Consider the following 18679-nt stretch of genomic DNA (forward strand, 5'->3'; position numbering starts at 1 on the left):
TTGAAAGTAGTATTGACAGTATTAGCAGCAGTGATAATGAAATAGATGATGTGGCTGTGACGGATGCAGTGGTAAATGATGAGAGTGACGATGAGGAAGAACCAGTACTTGGAAATTTCGTGTAGAAGAATATAGATAATTATACAGGTCAAAGGGAAGTTTTCAAGAGTGAATTCTGATTCCTAAATTCTCGAATAATATTCAGACAAGTCACAGGGACAAACATTGAGCAGTTATCTTATCGGGTTCAGCTGATGGAAGGTTTGTTTACAAAATACGCTCGCTCGGGCGGGGAACGAAATATTCAAGGCCGGCGTGCATCAGATAATACAGTTCCAAGGTTGCAGGAAAGACATTTGATCAGGAAATCAGCACCCAAGAGTGAGAAATCCAAACCTCAGAGACGTTGTATTGTGTGTTCAAAACACGGCGAAAAGAAGATGTCGGTGTACTGCTGCCAGGAGTGTGACTTGGCTCTCTGTCTCGAAGAGTGCTTCGAACTCTATCACACGAAACTAAATTACTAAGGAAATGTGAAACAATTATGTAATTATCTGCACGTACATAGTTCTATCATAAAGAATTCCAAATTTCGTGAATATCGGGCTATTCTTATGTATGTAGTAACGTTTTAAGTGAATCAATGTATTTCAGTCGCGCGTAGTTGAAATCTCATCCGGCCGCGGGGTAGGAAGCTCTTTAAATGGCTGCGACGCTGAGGGGTTAAACGAACATAGGCTTGGTGTTATTGCTTCACTTGAACGTTTAACTAAACTTCTTTCTTCATACTCCAGGAGACACTATAAATCTTTAAATATAAAATAAGAGTTTTGTCTGTACATTGCTTAGAATTTGAAAAGAATGGTATTTCTGTATCGGTCATGTCCATAGTAACAAGGAAATGCACTTTTTACTTTTCCGTAATTTCTGTCTGTTTGTGTGTATGTATGTACACACATTACGAGAAAACGGCTGAAGAGAATTTAATGAAAATCAGTATGTGAAGTCCAGGGATGAGCCACTACAATCTAGGCTATAAATCATTTTACTCATGCTGAGTGAAATGGTAGTTCAGGGGAAGGCCGTGAGCTTGCACCCGGGAGATAGTAGGTTCGAATCTCACTATCGGCAGGCCTGAAGATGGTTTTCTGTGGTTTCCCATTTGCACACCAGGCAAATGCTGGGGCTGTACCTTAATTAAGGCCACAGCCTCTTCCTTCCAACTTCTAGGCCTTTCCTATCCCATTGTCGCCATAAGACCTATCTGTGTGGAAAATTCTAAATTCCCATGGATATATATATAAGACCTGATATATAAGACCTATCTGTGTCGGTGCGACGTAAAGCCCCTAGCAAAAAAAAAATTCTCAAATATTTATATTATTGGTGGTCCTATCGATAAATACTACATAACTAAAGTTATATAGAATTAAATTTCCAATAATTTATGTCATACATTGTTACCGTACCGGCTTTGATAACACAGATATTCATGAATTTGTATTTTTGTTGCCAACTCCATATCAACGCCGAGCCACGAGAAAATGGGTTAACAGAATTTAATGCAAGTCACTATATAGAGTAGGGGAATAAGAAAATACAGTCTAAGTTATAAACAGTTTTATTCGCCTCGGATGAAATTATAGTTTATGGGAAGGAGCTTAAAATTTATTTTTTAAATACCTATGTTATTGGTCATATCGAAAAGTACTACATAACAAAAGTTATAGAGAATACAATTTCTGACCATTTATGTTTTATTCAATTTTACCGTACCGACTATGATAAGAGTGGTATTTCAGAGTAGGAAGAAAACTAAATGTACGTGAAGGCCTACAATATTGAAAGCGCATAACATTGATCAACAGTAACATTACATTGACCATTGTTTGTAGTGATGGGAAGCGATTTGCAAACCTGCTACTAAATCACTGCTAATAATAATATAAAGTATTACTCTATTTTATTCTGTATTCAACATTTTTCCATCGTTTACAGCAATTTTTGTTGGTCCCCTCAGATTTCCTATGCTCACGATATACTTGAAGTCCTCATATTTTATGTTTGCTACATTTTATGCTTCCCACCATTTATGCCACATCAGACTCTTTGAAAAGGGGAAAAATAGAAGTAAAATGGCATTCGTAACTGACCTAGAATGCTTCGAGTAATCACGGCGTGATGTCCAAATCAAACTACCATGGTCTAACTCTCAGCATGGAACTCCCTCTTTGCCCCCTGCGGCTAGACATGCACGTGCATTCTTTGAGAAGCTACATCATTGTTTAGTTGTGAAGTTATCAAGAGATTCAGTGTTCTTCTTGCTTGAGTTTATTCCCAGGTTATTGTTTCCTTTTGTCCTTGCAGTTGTTAAAAGTTATTGTTTCGAATTTGTCACATTTAGTTATTGTTATAGGAATAGTGTGTCATATTGTTTATGTTTGTACATATTTGTTCATCGTGCTTTGTTGTTGCTTTATTGTTGATGTTTGCTTTTCTAGCAAATACTGAAGGAAAAGAAGGAAGGAAAGGGAAACTTTCACTGTAGAAGAACAGGTACAAATCTTGGGGAAAATGTTGAATTCGTTTCTTGGAGCACATATTGCACTAGCATACGAGTTGTAGCTTTCTGTATCCCACTCCAGTTCCACTTCCTCAACAGCCGCTCCTCCTACCCCTCCGAACTTCCCCTCCGCAGCCACAAGCAGCAACTTCAGACAAACACGGACAGTGCTCGACGTGCTGCCGAATAGCACACATCAAGTGACAACATCTACAGTAAGTACATGCACACCCCTTCCAACTTCAAAACAAACTTGGCAGACGCAATATTTCTTACACTTCATTTCTATTTACAGATACAAAATATGTCCTACAACACAAAGTGAAGAAAGGAGCTTTCATGCTAACCAAAACACAAAAATATGTTGAAATCAAGTATTATAATACATATTGACATTTGACAAAATCAAATAACATATAAACTAAAGGAAGCACGTGGGTAAAACAACAACTTATTTACATTTATATACCGTATTTTATGGTCAATTCAGTCTTAGCATAAACTATAAGCTTTGTGTATATATCGACGAAGTCCCGCACTAAACACCGGACAACTGCCTGATTTCAACATAATTGTTCATATTACTTCAAGAAACTCTTACCATTATACCACCAGTAGACGAACACGGCTGATCATATAACATAGTCGCATATACAACACGCCACAAGAATTAATCTGTACTTCAAAATGTTTTATTCATCTAGCCATAAGTTTCAATGTGCAACAGTGGACACTTCACAATTCAAGAATATTGTACATTCAACATATATCACCTGTGCACATAATAGTATTGCAAAGTTTTAACTCTCATACCGATTAACGTAGACGAAGATGAGATGAAAAACATTTGCAAATTGATAACGTTTTTATCCATACTATGCAACACCTTTATAATTTATGAAAAACGTATTTTAACGTACATCATTCATGTATATATAGTAATATCAAGTTTTTAATTATTATACCAGTTATTGTAGACGATTATTTAAACTAGAACAATTGTAATGACTATGTTTTCACCCATATCATGTGACATTCTTATTGTGATGTTTTAATTGTATGTTATGATTGTCAGCTGAAGATGACCTTCACAAGGTCAAAACCGGTATTGTAGAACAATAATATATAAATATATGTATTGATTAGGTGGAAGCTTCAAAACTTCATATTTGTAACCTTTAACATGACGGGAAGTGGAGATAACACTAAAGAGCCTGAGGTCAATTCAGACATGATGAAAACAGCAGGTCCGAATGGGATACACGGAATGCTCTCAGTTATTTGGGAACGGCAGTAGCAGATGGAGTGCTGGAAAAGACTACGCCAGTTTATGTACAGCGTCAAGGGTACCAGGTAGACTCGACAGCACGGTGACGTTATGAGCAGTTACTACTTCCACATATTACTTGAGAATGGTTGGACATAGAGGCACCGGATTGATGGCATTGTTATTAAACTCCCATATTGCGTATTTAGCAATGAATAACAAAATATGTGTTTTTGTGTTGTGTTCTCCTTTAATCCTTACACTGCTACGTCCGAGATGATTCATGCGCGGTAGTACATCACGTCCTTGCTGCGCCCGAGATATCTCGTCGGCACCTTCAGCTACATTTATGAAAATAAAATAGGTATTTATGTTGACAATTAGGCTTCAGTGAGAATTGATGGTAGAATGAGTTCTTGGTTCAGGATACTTACAGGGGTTAGACAAGGCTGTAATCTTTCACCTTTGCTGTTTGTAGTTTACATGGATCATCTGCTGAAAGGTATAAAATGGCAGGGAGGGATTCAATTAGGTGGAAATGTAATAAGCATCTGGCCTATGCTGACGACTTGGTCTTAATGGCAGATTGTGCCAAAAGCCTGCAGTGTAATATCTTGGAACTTGAAAATAGGTGCAATGAGTATGGTATGAAAATTAGCCTCTCGAAGACTAAATTGATGTCAGTAGGTAAGAAATTCAACAGAATTGAATGTCAGATTGGTGATACAAAGCTCGAACAGGTCGATAATTTTAAGTATTTAGGTTGTGTGTTCTCCCAGGATGGTAATATAGTAAGTGAGATTGAATCAAGGTGTCGTAAAGCTAATGCAGTGAGCTCACAATTGCGATCAACAGTATTTTGTAAGAAGGAAGTCAGCTTCCAGACGAAACTATCTTTACATCGGTCTGTTTTCAGACCAACTTTGCTTTACGGGAGCGAAAGCTGGGTGGACTCAGGATATCTTATTCATAAGTTAGAAGTAACAGACATGAAAGTAGCAAGAATGATTGCTGGTACAAACAGGTGGGAACAATGGCAGGATGGTACTCGGAATGAGGAGATAAAGGCTAATTTAGGAATGAACTCGATGGATGAAGCTGTACACATAAACCGGCTTCGGTGGTGGGGTCATGTGAGGCAAATGGAGGAGGATAGGTTACCTAGGAGAATAATGGACTCCGTTGTGGAGGGTAAGAGGAGTAGAGGTAGACCAAGACAACGATGGTTAGACTCGGTTTCTAACGATTTAAAGATAAGAGGTGTAGAACTAAATGAGGCCACAACACTAGTTGCAAATCGATGATTGTGGCGACGTTTAGTAAATTCACAGAGGCTTGCAGACTGAACGCTGAAAGGCATAACAGTCTATAATGATAATGTATGTAAGTATGTATGTATGTATGTATGTATGTATGTATGTATGTATGTATGTATGTATGTATGTATGTATGTATGTATGTACTTTTAGAGTTTCCTTTGGTTTTCATACTTGAGTGGCAACAAGTTACATCTTTCAGGAACATAGTGGACCATCAGTCAAAATGCAACTGCATTTTATTTCTATCTGTAGTTAAATGAATTAATGCACTCAGCTCAGAATGCAACCTAGATGGGTAGTCCTGCAATGTACTAATGTCCAGGGCTTTGAAAAATTGCTTCAAGTAGCAGACGCCATGTGCTTTTGGTTTTCAAATTTATGGAAGCTGTGAAAACCATTGAATCAGAAGATAAGTACTCGGGCATCAGTGACTGAATATCGAAAATTTTATATGGTAGTGTATTCTTTTCTCTAATAGAAACTCTGATTTTCTCTGTCTTTAATTTTTGTGCAAAGAATTACAAAATGAAAAGTATTCTGGTATTCTTTTGCCAGTTCTGGTGAAATTTCTTATTATTTTTGACACCGAGCTCGATAGCTGTAATCGCTTTGCGGCCAGTATCCAGTATTCGGGAGATAGTAGGTTCGAACCCCACTGTCGGCAGCCCTGAAAATGGTTTTCCGTGGTTTCCCATTTTCACACCAGGCAAATGCTGGGGCTGTACCTTAATTAAGGCCACGGCCGCTTCCTTCCCACTCCTAGCCCTTCCCTGTCCCATCGTCGCCATAAGGCCTATCTGTGTCGGAGCGACGTAAAGCAACTAGCAAAAAAAAAATTTTTGATAAATTTTCATAAATTTTTAAACATATTGAGCCATTCGCTTGGTCCTGTGGCATCTTTCTCTTTCCTTGCCCCACAGTTGGGCAACAAATTTTCTTGAACCGTCATTTTCTTTTTGCAATCACGTTGGGCGAAAATTCTTCTTGATCCGATCTAGCAATCGGGTGAACGAATAACTTATTTATGGCGAATGGACATCTATGCTCTCCACTATACTAGCTACACACCGGCGTACAAGAAAATCTCCAGCTAGCTTCGCTATACAACTCAGGGATAAAGATTATAAAGTTAAAAAAAAATATTTTTAACGTGAATTCGACTGGGAACCGCAGCTCTTGTTTTCCAGTACACCTGCATATCCGTCTGATCATTAAATGTAATTATAATCAACTTTCAAGTTCAACTATTCATCATCCTCCAAGAAATCAACTTAAAATTAGTCTTCTATAATTTAAATAGCAATAATAATAATAATAATAATAATTTAAGTTCTTAAAATACTAGCTTTATTTATAACCATCTAGTAACTCAGGATGAATTAATAAATTATCTAAACATTCATTTGCATACATCGTAATCTCACTCAGAAAGATAAAGAAAATTTCTTGTTTTGAAGCTTAATTATTATCATATTTAAAAGAAAAATGTTGAAAATGTTGAAGAAAAATATTTTTAAAAATGGTGAATGTCAGACGTTATGAATGTCAGAAATGCTTCTTTAATATTCAAAATCTATTCATTGCTTCAGATTATTCACTTCTTTTCATTAATAACGTACTCAGAATAAGTAATGTTCCACATGCGTAGCTTCCAATGGCTACGTATTATATCAATAAATAAACAAAATGATATATATGCTAATTGCAATTGAATATATTCAAAATATTTTCTGATAAACATGTAGGAATTCTCTAACATAGCCTCGTCACTTTTGTAAATAGGTTATATATTTATCAAGGTCGTATCTTTTTAAAATTCTATCATATTGTCGCGAAATTTCAAGGAATACCATAGGTGACATTTCTTAATTCGCTAATGGCAGTAATTTAAGACTATGAAGACACTATCATCAATGATCTATTGTTTCGACTTAAATCAGTTAAAATACTATGCAATATGGGAAATTCTCCTTGAAAATACCATCATCATACCATAATATCAGTTATTTGGAAGTAATCTTTTGATGATCGTACACCGCTATTACCCTGTAAATTCAGTAATCAAATATCACCACATGTATGTTACGTCAACCCACACTATACGTCACTCCATAATACACGTCGCTATCGTGACAAATATAACTTGAATTGGAATTGCGTTGCAAAAATTACCATTAATTAACCTTAAATAAAAATCTTTCCTCATATTTTGTCTTATATACCATAATTCCACAACAAGTATATCAACAAATACATATCAATCATAACCTTCACATCTCTTACCTCATATTTCCGTCGTGTTCGTTTTCGCCACACATATAAATATCAATTAATCCTTTCTAAGCAACACATAACTCATAAAATTTCATATCTTAACCAAATGACGCTTTATGGGTCACTAATTACCATACATATAAATGATGCACTTTTGTTGTCAAAGAAAGAATATATCAGGCCTATATTTACTTACATTTGGTGATAGGTTGGTGTCGAATCCGTCCTCAATAACCTACAATTCAATCTGTTTCTGTTGCACATTTCAACTATATCAGGCCACATTGTGCATGGTATAATTCTTTGGAAATAAGTCGAAAAATTGTTATCAAAGCTCTTCATTAGCGAACATAATCTTCCCTAAATATGAATGTTATTATATGTAATTGAGGACTACCTAAATCCATCATTAAAAACATTATGAGTTATTTCGCAATGACACTGCACATTGAAATTATCTCTTGAAGATACCTATATCGATCTTTCTTTCATAATAACATAAATATTAACTAACTATACATTAGGATAGATATGAATAAATTTTAAATTAATATCATGGGACTTAGTTTATTCTGCTGCACGCGTTACTGGACTGGGACGAGTGTTATCTCGTTCTTCTGTGGGACATCCATCTCTGGGTTATGGCTGCGTCATGTCCGGGTTGTGGTCACAAGTCTCGGGTTCGCAGGAATAGCCGGCTGGTTTCCGTCAGATGCCAATCCCATCCTCAGCTTAGTTGGCCATTACGATGTTCTCGAATAAATGCATCGTAAACATAATTAAAGATATTATTAGTTTCATAATTCTATTATCTACTGAATTTTCTTGAATCTTATTTATGCTAGGCAAGGTAGACTATAACACCGTAGACGTCAGTATTCCAGATTGAATGACTAAAAAAAAAAATGCTTTAAATATCTCCTTGTTTAACGTGAATATACTTCACATTAGCGTTATCCAATTTCAGTTCTAATTAATCCTTGATAATTTTCGATTCAGTCCTAGTCTACCGTCAGCTATTCTTTTCTTTGTCCTTTTAGATATTGCGCTTAATAATCTTGTTAAGTATACGGAGATTAGCGTTATGTTTCTATATTACTACTCGTTTCTTCAATAATTCAAGAAATCTTCTTTCCAAAACAAGCTCCTTTCCTTGCGTGTTAATTCCCTCATATAACTTCGTCTTGATACTCAATGTAATATTCGATTGTTCTCCTTGCTGGTTTTAACAATTTAAGAGTTCTGCATTTTTCTTAATCACGGCCATTTGGATTCCGATGGTCTATACATTTTTACTTCTCGTTCATGGCCTATTTGATTCCATATGTCTGTACTTTCTCACAACATATTCACGGCCTATTTAATTCCATAAGTCTGTACTTTCTCACAAGATATTCACGGCCAATTTAATTCCATATGTCTGTACTTTATAATTCGTATTTCTCTACTGCAAAACTCTTTACATTTTATCCCTATTTACGGCACAAATGACGATTTTAACACCTCATTTCGACATAATCAGGGCAATGAAATGGTACAATATTTTTAAAAAGTTCAGCATGGAGCGTTCTGATAGTCGCTAAATATGTCAGCAGTGAAAAGGTTAAGGAGCGCTCAGACCTTGGTGAAAATATTGGTCTTCTGCCACACCTGTTCTTCCTTTGAGGGACTATTTCCTCACCAAAATCAGTTTTCTTCTTTACACGGCTTATGGGTGATTCAGATAAACCCAATCTTCGAGAAATCTCCAGATTCAAATACATGTTGGTGGCAATCAGCGCTTTTACTTCCACAATCTTTCGAGGCGTCAGATCACTTTCTCTACCCATTGTTTTTCGTAGCGTATCTAAAAATCTGTCAGTAATTAGAATTATTAGAGGCTACAGATTGTAAATAAACCAGGAAACCAACAATACTAGATGTTAATAATGCTGTTCTCTAGACTGCAGCTGGTACATGTTCCTCTTTGATCAGCACTCACAAGAATGATACTGCACAACAAATGAGCAGTAGTAGCTGTTTTATAATATTCAACCCAGTGAGTCAGTTTACAAAAACAGATCCCAGAAACAAATGAATTGTTAAAATATCAGGTGCGTCTAATAATATGGTGAGGGACCGTAGGCTGTAAAAATGTACTTTCTTTTGTGTGCCCGGATGTTGAGAATCCGTTCTTATAATATTGCAAATTACTGTTGCTTGTCTATAAATGTCGTAAGTGAATGACTTGACTTCAGATTTAAGGGTAAGGGTAACGAATTCAAGTGGTGAAGCAAAGTATTTATCTCATCTGGAAAATAATGCCTTGGAGGGTATTAATAATTTTAGTGTACGAGGGGGGGATCAAATATAAATGGGATTTTATTTTACATTTAAATTCATTTATTGAAAAACACAAGGCAATTACAATTTAGTTTTCCACATAGTTTCCTGCTTTGGAAATGCATTTGTCCCAGCGTATGGGCAGCTTTTCGATGCCTCATTGTAAAAAGGAACAGGGTTGTGTCATAATATATAAGTAATAATAATAATAACGTAAATGTTTCCACCTTTTCAATACAATATATTCACAAAATTACAAAATTATACGGTACTAGTTTCGACCCATCTAGGGGTCATCATCAGCCGTATTGGAGCAAAGATCATTTGTGGCGAAATCCTAAGACAATATTATTTTAAAGAATAACAAGTGAAATGAGATGTTATGGTAATAGTTAATAATACAAGGAATATACATACTAAGAGGTTTTTAACAAAGAATAAAGTATAAATGGGGTGTTGTAAAAATTATAATCATGGAAATCAGTAAGTTCTTGTATTGAAATGAAATATGGCTTAGGAAGAGGGCTTAAGGTGGGGCTGAAGGGTGCGGGAGAAAGTGTAATTGTCTTGGAAAAGTACCTTTGATTAAATTTAGGATTGAGTTTAGGTTGGCTGCATTATTGTTTCTGAGGAAAGTGATAAATAGATCGAAGAGTATGTTGGGTTTCTCTGAGATTTCATTGAGATTGTGACTGGCATTAAAGTATTGGTCTAGGTGTATGTAGTAATTTTCCATTATGTTCAGTAAAGGGCCCTTGTTTGCTAATACGAGGATGTCCATGTCTTGTTCAATATTGGTGAAATTATGGTTATAATCTTGCATGTGTTGGCCGATGGCTGAAAACTTGTTGTATTTTATTGCGTTAGTGTGCTCGTGGTATCTGATAATGAAGTTTCTCCCGGTTTGCCCGATGTAGGTTTTTTTACAGGTGGTACATTTGATCCTATAAACTCCTGATTTTAAAAAACTGCTGGTCTTGTTGATGTGTGAAGTATTGTATAAAACATTCATGTTCTTATTGTTGGTTTTGAAGGCTATTTTAACGCCTTGTTTCTTAAAGATGTTGGTTAACTTGTAGATATCATTGTTGAACGTGAAGGTGGAAAATGTTAGAGGTTTGGTTATTTCTTTTTTGAGGGTAGTTTTTGGGCGATGTTTGTGTTTATTGATTATCCTTTCTATAAAATGATTGCTGAAGCCGTTGAATTTTGCGATTCCGCGGATTGTGTTGAGTTCGTTTTTTAGATCTTTATTGGACATAGGTATGCTGAAGGCTCGGTGAACTAGGCTGTTGTATGTGGCTCGTTTGTGGGACTGGGGGTGCACTGAATCTTGGCGAATGGTGGAGGCTGTTTGAGTGGGTTTTCTGAAAATTTTATAACTGAAAGAATCTGAGTTTCTAGTGATGGTTAAATCTAGAAACTACCCTCAAAAAAGAAATAACCAAACCTCTAACATTTTCCCTTAGCGAGCACCTACACTCTAATATGAATGTATCCCCAAAATTTCATTTGTTTATGTCCAGTAGTTTGGCTCTGTGATGATTAATCGGTCAGTCAGGACATGTTTTCTTCTTCTTCTTCTAAATCTTCTTCTAGAACCGCATAGGATCCCTTTGGTCAGTCCATCGTTCAGGTATCTTTGAAGGGATTGTTCGGGCTTTGCGGTCCCTACTTCAGACGCTGCAATCTTCGTGCGCTTTCCTCGGTTGAAAATATGCGTGTTGTTGGTTTGTTTCGTGTAAGGGTAAAGCAGAGGTTTGTATTCTTGAGTTTTGTATTCAATTTTATCTTATTTATGGTGTCTTCTGTTGTAAGGCCTAATTTCTTCAGATCCTCTCTTCTCTGATCCATTTACATCCCGTTGTGGTATTTTTTGAGACGAGATTGTGTTGTTCTAGTTGTTTCAGAAATCTTGAATCTTGCATCCTCATAATATGTTCAAATAATCCCAGTCTCCCCTTACACATAGTATCTGTAATGGGTTCTAGCTCCTTGTACACGACTTTGTTAGGTATTATCCACCACTGTCCATCTTTCTGGTATTTTTTGCTGATGCAGGTTCTTCCAATCCTCCTTTCAATTTTCTGAAGTTTGTCAGTCTTTGATTGTTTATTCAAGTGAAAAAGGGTTTCTGTTGCATATGTAGCTTCCGGTTTTATAACTGTGTTGTTGTGTTTTGTTTTTGCATTGATCCCATGTTAATTTTTTTGCTTTAGCTAATCTATTTGTTCTTGTTCGGATTGGGATTTTTCATTTAGGTTGTGTGTTATTACTTCTCCAAGATATTTAAATTGAGTCACTATTTTGATTTTATTACCATTTATGGTAACTTCTTTTAGTTGTGTTGGTTTTTGGGGCTTAATTTGTGTTTTTTCAAATTATATTTTGAGGCCAGTTTTATTTGCAATGTTTTGAAGTTCTTATATCTGGGCTTTTGCTTCTTTCATGTCCACTGCTAATAATGCTAAATCGTCGGCGAAACCCAGGCAATTTGTTTTGATTTTTCAGCCAATCCTTATTTTTGGGGGACATTTCCTAAACCATTCCCTCATTACAATTTCTAGATCACAGTTAAATAATAGTGGTGAGAGTCAATCTCCCTGCCGTAGTCCAGTTTTAATTTCAAATGACTCTGATGTTTCACCCCAATACTTCACTTTTGATTTGGTGTTAGTGACAGCCAATTTTATCATGTTTATTCATTTGGGGTGTAGTCCAAGGTGTCTTAAAATTTTAAACAGAGATTCTCTATAGATGCTTTCTTAATATCTACAAATGTTTTCACCATATCTCTGTTTCTTCTCCTGTTATAGTCCATTATCAACTTAAGACTCATGATCTGATCAGGACAGCTCCTCCAGGGTCTGAAACCTCCTTGATATTCTCCTAGTTCTTTCTCAAGTTGTAAACTTATCGTATTAAGGATGATTATTGAAAATATTTTTTATGTTATGCCTAGGAGTGAGATTCCCCTGTAGTTTTTAGGGTCGGTTTAGTCTCCTTTATTGTGCAGTGGGTGAATGAGGGCTGTTGTCCAGTGTTCTGGCAGTTCTTCTTTAATCCAGATAGAGACACATTGATGGAGGGCAACTTTTGTTGATCTTCCTGCATATTTCCAGATTTCCGCAAAGGTCTGATCTTCTCCTGGCGCTATGTAGTTTTTTAATTTCGTTAGTGCTTGGTAGACTTCTTTTATTATGGTGGGAATTGATGTTTTCTGGTGTTGTTTTTATTGGGGTATTGGTGTCCAAATGAAGGAGTTCTGTAGGTTCCTCACTATTTAGAAGCTTAGGCAGAATTTCTGCATTGTCTTTATTGTTATGAGCCAGCTTACCATTTTCATCCTTCATCAGTAGGGTCGGGGGTTCATATTTTTGGAGCTGTTTTCTGAAGTTTTTGTAGTAGTCCTTTGATTGAGTTTTAATTGCAGTGTGTCCTTAAGATGCCGTCTTCTTAAGACTTGGGTAGTTTCTTTTCTCTGTTTTACTACATTTTGATAGGATATTTCTGATTTTTGGGACTGATGTAATAGCCATGCCTGATTTCTTTTCTCCTCTGTTCATCACATTCACTGTTCCACCATTAGTGTTTTTTTACGTGGTTTAATTGGAGCCAGGTCTTCTGCAATTTGTTTAAGGTTGTGTACTAAATCTTTAAAGTTTATCTGTAATTTTTATTTTTTCAGTTGCTTTTTGGTAATTTTTATTGTTGATTAGCTGAGTAGGATCTATTTTTCTTTTAGTTTCAGGGGCTTGCTTTTGTAGTCTCCTCTCGGGAGTTAGCTTAATTTTTTTTATTTTAACTACGTAGTGATCTGAACCTGTGTCTATTCCTCGGGGGACTTTGACGTTATAGATCTCTTTGTGGTGGCATTTGTCCATGCAGATGTGATCCAATTGTCGTTTTTCTTTAGTGTAGTCAGGGTGTTTCCATGTTTTGAGTTTTTGAGGTTTTCTCTTAAAACATGTAGATTTTGAGATTAAATTATGGTTTCTAAACAGGTCAACTAATTTCTCTCCATTTTTATTTGTTTTCTTGTTTGCTGGCCATTTTCCGATGATGTCACGGTATTTTCTTTCTCTGCCTAGTTGAGCGTTGAAGTCGCCTATTAATTTTACATGTTTGTGGATGTTATCTATGGGCTGGTCCAATAGGTCCCAAAATTCTTCTGTTTCCTCATGGTCTTTTGAGGAGTTGTTTTTATCATTAGTGGGAGCATGGGCATTTATTATAGTATAGATTTTATTTACCTTTATGTTGAGCGTTGAGAGTCGTGGAGACTGATTTGAATTCTTGAAAATCCTGTTCCAAATTGTGGGACATTCTTCATCACCCTCTTCCTGGGTATACCTTTATAAATTCTGTGCCCTTGATATTCCAAGGCATCCTGATCAGTGTTACTTATTTCTTGTAATCCCATGATAAGAATTTTGTGTTGGTCCATTATGTCGGTGATCACTTTTAGTTTACTGGTTTGCATGAGTGAGTTTATATTGTGTGTAGAGAAGTTGGTTATCTGCTTTGGTTTGATTTTTGACTTTGTCTTGTTCATGTATGTGGTACTGGGGGTATTTCCATGCCTCCGACTTCACGGTATCTTTTAAGCGGCAGCCCACCGTATCCGAATGCTGTCTTCTCTGAACTCTTGGTTCAGCCGGTGGAGTATTTCTTAAAAGACCTTCCATGGTTGACTGTCAAGGTGTCACCTTTGTGGGACTAGGTCCCGAATTACAACTCTGGATGTGATCCAGTGAGGTGATAATGAGGCCGCTCCTCTGGAGTAGAGTGATAAATAAGTTACAAGATTGTGAGCAACTGCAACGTGACCTCGAAAATGTTGTGAGATGGACAGCAGGCAATGGTATGTTGATAAACGGGGTTAAAAGTCAGGTTGTGAGTTTCACAAGTAGGAAAAGTCCTCTGAGTTTTAATTATTGCGTTGATGGGGTGAAAGTTCCTTTTGGGGATCATTCTAAGTATCTAGGTGTTAATATAAGGAAAGATCTTCATTGGGGTAATCACATAAATGGGATTGTAAATAAAGGGTACAGATCTCTGCACATGGTTATGAGGGTGTTTATTATTATTATTATTATTATTATTATTATTATTATTATTATTATTATTATTATTATTATTATTATTATTATTATTATTGATGTCTTTATTTGTGGCAAAGTTAGGGCTCTTGGCCCTCTCTTACACTTAACCACATTATGCGGCTTAATACTGAATCCAAACTTAATATTCAAACTTAACACAGTGTATATAATATAATAGTAATATAGCTTAATAAACTCTAAAACTAAAAGATTACATCCTAAGTCTAAATTTAGAAAAATAAATTCAATATTAAATACTCTAGGTGGAAATCATAAAATATAACAGTAATTTATGTAAACTTTTGGGAACTATTTACTCCAGACATTCACTCTCACATTCACACATAACTACATGATATAGCCTACGTATTCAAGAGGAAATCTTTAGACTGTCTTTTGAAGGTAATTAATGAGGAACAATTTCTAATTTCAGGGGGTAAAGCATTCCATATTCTAGCGCCCGACACAAGGAAAGAATTACTGAAGGCAGATGTATGATGTGGAGGTATTGCAATTGTTGACCCAGATCGCGTGTCACGGTCATGAAAGGAGGATAGAAAACGGAAATTACTGGAGAGATATTCAGGTATATTTTCAGTCAAGAGTTGATAGATAAGGGTTGATACATGGTGATTCCTCTGCTGCTCTACTTTTAACCAAGAAAGTTGTGCATAAAAAGGGGATACATGCGAGGCAAAATTCCGTGAAAAAATAAATCTAATGCAGGAGTTTAAAGCTCTCTGCAATTTCCTATTTTGTTCACTGGTAGCATCCAGCAACACAACATCACAATAGTTAAAAATTGGAAGTATCAATGTTTGAACCAGTTTTATTTTTAAGTTGAGAGGTAATACGGTCTGGTGAATCTTAAGGGGATGAAGTGATGAGTGAACTTTCCTGCATACGTTAGTGACATGCTCATCCCAGTTTAAAGTTTCATTTATAGTGACTCCAAGGCTTTTTACTGATTTACAGAATGGGATAGCAACGCCATTTAGTTGAATGACTGGAATTTGTAGACTGTGTAGATGGGCAAGCAGTTTTCTCTGGCCTAGTATAATAGCTTGTGTTTTCGTTGGGTTGATGGAGAGAGAATTCTCAGCTGCATAACAGCTGATCTGTTCTAAGTTTCGGTTCATATTTTCAATAGCTGCATTTATGTCATTCACTTTCGTGTGACAGTAAATTTGAAGGTCGTCGGCATAGAGATGGTAGTTGCAGTTTTTCAACTTAGAAGAGATGTCATTCAAATATAAAATAAACAACAGGGGGCCGAGTATAGAACCTTGTGGCACACCATTAACTTTGTACTTCCACTCCGTTCTCTTATCATTCATGACAACACACTGTCGTCGGTTATGGAGGTAGGAAGCGAACAATTTGAGAGCAGCGTGGCTAAAATGGAAGGAATGCAATTTCGCTATTAATATGTCCGTGCTGATAGTGTCAAAAGCACTGCTGAAGTCTAGGAGAATGAGCACGGTCACTTTGCGTTCGTCCATTGCTTTTCTTACGTCATCCGTAACTTTTAGAAGAGCAGTAGATGTACTATGTCCTTTTTTAAATCCAGATTGCAGGTGATCAAGTAACGAATGATGCATCAAATATTGGAGCAGTTGTTCATGCATGAGTTTTTCTAAGACTTTCGAAAGTGAAGAAAGTATACAGACAGGTCGATAGTCAGATGGAGAATTTGCTAGAGATTTTTTTGGTACTGGGAAAATTAAAGCATCCTTCCAAACAGTTGGGAAGTAGCCTTCCAAAAGACATGAGTTACATATGTGGGTTAAAATTGGCAGTACTCACATCTATCAAGGTAACGACGAAGGATATCGGGATGTCGTCCACTCCGATTGCTTGCGATTTGATTGATGTTAGTTTTCTTCTTACATCGTTTTCATTTACGTTACGAAATTTGAACAAAGGCCGTTGTGGTAATGGAGTAGATTGAAGAGAATTTATTGTTGTTTGTATAATATGAGGGTGGGTATTAACTATTTCTCTAGTAAAGTGGGCATTTAATTCATCTGGATTTATGTCATGCGTATTGGAGTTTGTAGTTTGCCTCCCAATACCTACGGATCTGAGTTGTTTCCAGGTACTTTTTGTGTTTAAGTTACTGGCTAATTGTTGGAAGTACGCATATTTTTTGTTTCTGATTATTTGTTTAACTTTATTTCTAAGCACACGGTACTTTTCAAAATCTTTAGTTGATAATGTCTGCTTGTAACATCTGTGTAGTGCATCTCGTTCAGCCATTGCGGACTTAATGTCATTTGTTAACCATGGAGCAGCTTTGCGAGTCACCCTAGCAGTACGTTTAGGTACGTGTTTGTTATACAATCCCAACAATAATGTGTTAAACCTCTTTACTTTTTCGTCATTGTCAGTCAAGTGCAGTATTTCGTCCCACGGGCAGAGATTAGCATCTTGTATCAATTGTTGAGGATTTAAATTTTTCATGTCTCTATAGGTTATCCACTTCGGCTTTGTTTTGGGAACTTTCAAAGAATAAGCTAAATATATGAGATCGTGGTATGAAATACCAGGTACAGAAGTTTGTCCGTGTTTTAGTATTTTCTGAGGATTATTTGTGATAAGTAAATCTATTAGTGTGTGTGAGGATCCGTTAGCCGTGTGCACGTGGTGAGTGGGGTTAAGTGGCAACACTGACATGTTACAAGAGGTAAATATGTTCTGTAAATGATTTGCTTCAACGGAGTCTATTAACAGGTTTGTGTTAAAGTCGCCAAATATGAGTACATGTTCGTAGATAGGTAGGAGTCTTAGTAAATTTTCTTCGAAGTCTGTGAAGTTTCCTGCTTTTGGTGGTTTGTAAACAACTCCAATCAGTACTTTAGTCTTATCAACAGATAGTTCTACAAACATATATTCAGTTAAGGTATCGGTAGATAATGTCGAAGTTTGTATAATCTTCTCCGTTAAATTATTTTTGTAGTATAGTGCTACTCCTCCTCCACGACGCTTCGGTCTATTGTGAAAAACTGCATTAAATCCTTCTATATTTACCGAGTTCAGAGGGACCGGGTCCTTCATCCAACTCTCACTAATTGCTACAACATTTACCATGCTTCCTTCAAAAATAGCTTTCAGCTCAGTGTGATGGGCAATTATAGACTGAGCATTGACATGGGCACACAGTAATGAGCGGGGAAAGGACGAGAATTCTCTCTCCAGGTGACTGCGGGCGGGGTGAGAGGGGGTCAGGGAAAGAGAAGGGTGGGAGGGTTCATTATCAAGGTGAAGGTTGTTTACCCTGCCCAGGGAGAAAGCTACGTTATTACCTGTGTTAGCCATAATCAAAAATAAACAGAGGGCAACTTACCATGGTTTCCTCTTGCCTACGTAAGCCACTTGAATCATTTAAACATTCACTCACACTAAACTTATAATAAAACCACTTATAATTAAATCGTAAATCCATGAGTCATGTACTCTACTAATCACCTAGCCCTGAAATAACAGCATTTAGTTCCGCTGTAGTGGTCACAGTGAATTTGTTTTTGTTTTTGCCTTGAACTACTATTCTTCCTTCCTGGGTCCAAACGTTACGCACTCCGAGCTGGTCTCGGGCTTGATTTAACAGATGTTTTCTAGAAGCAGTCAGTGACTCCGTAACCAATAGTTTGGTGCCTTTGAAGAGCTTCTTAGCGCGCCAGACACGATCGCGAACATGAAACCGGATGAATTTGACTATAATCGGCCTGTTTCCCGAGGTCACGACTTCCGCAGCTGATCTGTGTAGAGGTCCCAATCTATGACAGCGATCGATGTCATCCATCGATAATTCCACTTGTAGGTAAGACTT

General features: G+C 36.6%; 1 protein-coding gene across 1 annotated transcript in view; it reads left to right on the plus strand.

The window, feature by feature from the left end:
• The window catches only part of Tbp (TATA binding protein), a 98435-nt gene that overhangs the window by 17402 nt on the left and 62354 nt on the right, over nt 1-18679 (plus strand). The window lies entirely within an intron of this gene.

Source organism: Anabrus simplex, chromosome 9 (genome assembly GCF_040414725.1).
Source record: "Anabrus simplex isolate iqAnaSimp1 chromosome 9, ASM4041472v1, whole genome shotgun sequence".
NCBI classification, from domain to species: domain Eukaryota; kingdom Metazoa; phylum Arthropoda; class Insecta; order Orthoptera; family Tettigoniidae; genus Anabrus; species Anabrus simplex.